Below are 2,377 nucleotides of genomic sequence, written 5' to 3' on the forward strand. Positions count from 1 at the left end.
ATAATATTTACCTTACTAACGGATTTACAGGCGAATTTTCCGTCTATATTCAGAGTTGGAAATGCTTTCTTAGATTCCAATTACTGATGGAAAATCTATCGAAAAATCTGATGCTAGTTACCGATGAAAAATCTATCAAAAAATCAGATGGTTTAAGCGAAATTTAAGTGATGATTACCGAGAGAAAATCTGTCGATAACAAGAAAAATCTGTCGGTAAATTACAAACAGAAAATCTAACAATTTTTTAGCGAAAGGGGGACCATTACCGAGGGAAATTTTATCGGTAATGGAAAAAAATCTGTCGATAAATTACCGACAGAAAAAATCTGTCGATAAGTAATTTTCAACGAGGCTTTTACAGAAAAATAAATTTCTTTGGTAACCAAAAATTCGTCGGTAAAAGAGACCTAATCTATCTATAAATCCATCTGTAATAAGCAATTTTCTGGTTATGATTTTACTATAGTAACTAACATGTTTAAGTATCCTAAACCAGATACATTCCATATGCTTACTATAAGAAGGCCATGACACGTTCGGACTTGAGTGCAACTAGATTGGCAAGTTGATCCTAAAGAACTCATTCCTTTTTTGAACAAACTTGTGAAATATTGGTTGTGTATTTCTTATTGATTATATAGAAAAATTCTCCCTAAACCCTAAAAATGATTCATTCACTATAATACATGTCCTCTAATTTTGCTGCGTATCTTAAATCATCTGGACATAGTTCGATCTAGAAGATCGCTGGTCTACCTTCCAACATAGGCAAGAATTTTTTTTCACCTACTAAGGAGTGATGAAAGAAATTCAGAGTGAAAATTCGGGATTGAATGGAAAGAATGCTGTAAACTGTATAAGTTAAAGACAAGGGACAACATTATCCTGAAATTGGCCTCCCTACAAAACTGGCATATTGAGTTGGTGATTGAAAGATTTTAAACCCTACAAAAACTGGCCTCTTATCTATTACTCTATGGAAACACATGTTTTAACTATGTCTTTAATTGGTATTGGACATATTTTGTTTTGTTATCTATAAGTATGTGACAATCGATATTTTGAATATGATACATAATAGTAACTTAGAGTTGTATTGGACATATTTTATTTTGTTATCTAAGCATATCCATTATATTTTCACTCACTGTGATATAATGCATTTCCTATTTTAAATTTCATAAACTTCAGAAAATGAAGAGTGGTGTTTGGGTGTTTTGGAAAATTGCATAATGTGCAAATAAGGAGTTTGCTCCTAACTTCTTGTTAATGCAAAGCACTCAATGTGTGTAGCTGTTTAGAGTTTACTTACTCAACATAAAGTGAAAAAAGGGAATCAGAAGTACTTGACACTAATATAGTGAATACACCTTTTATTATATTTAGAAAAAATTACTCAGTTAGTCCACTGACTAACGTTTGGTAGAGTAAAGAACAACAAAAAGTATCTCTTCTGGTTCAAAGGCAAATCACAAGGGAGCCACAATAAGGTATGGCATTATTTGTGTCCCTTTTTGTTTCTAATGTTTGGACAATTCAACTGACAAATTATTGTGAGGCATGTTAACTAATCATTTAATTTGTATATTATTAGTAATTATTTAATTAAATTGTAGATGTCAGTGCATCCAGGTTCATTATCCCAGGCAAGGTGAGGTTTTCAAGTCAGAGGTCCAGAATATGCAAAGGAAAATTCCTCTTCTCGTCCCCAATTTTCTTCTTTTTAGGGTTCGTTGGTTTGGTGTCTTTTTCTTTGTCCAATTATAAATGGACTAGGACGAGGATATGCATGACGCTAATGACCTTGAATCCATTGACAATGATTACTACAGTAGCGACACGGAGGATGCTGCCATGAATTATTACAATGACTACGATGATGATGCCGTTGATACTTCGACGAAGTTGATGATCTTAAAAGGCTCGAGTATCGCTGTCCTGAGGTGTCTTTTTTTTTTTCATTTTGTTCTCGATTTCAGTTTTTCTATTCTCAAATATTAGTATTAATTATATCGGAGAATGTTGTTTGATGGAATAATTTGAAACAAAAGAAAAAGGGATTCTCTTTTTTATTTCCACATAATCGAGATTCATTGTAGTGATCATTTATTAAAACTAGCTGAATTTTAGGTGGCTTAATTATTGTTTTGCTTGACTCACAATTCTTACCTTTATTCATGAAATACATAAAAATTGTAATGATGCTACAGTTTTTAGTTAAACCCTAATTTATGCTGACCCTCTATTTTGTTTTAGCAAAATTTTACCATCTTGAAGGAATTAGATATCCAACAAAGACAGGAGGAGGACATCACTAGAGTAGCAACAATTCTTGCTATATCAAGAATTGATGCCAGCATATTACTTTACCATTA

Source organism: Arachis hypogaea, chromosome 6 (assembly GCF_003086295.3).
Source record: "Arachis hypogaea cultivar Tifrunner chromosome 6, arahy.Tifrunner.gnm2.J5K5, whole genome shotgun sequence".
NCBI classification, from domain to species: Eukaryota; Viridiplantae; Streptophyta; class Magnoliopsida; order Fabales; family Fabaceae; genus Arachis; species Arachis hypogaea.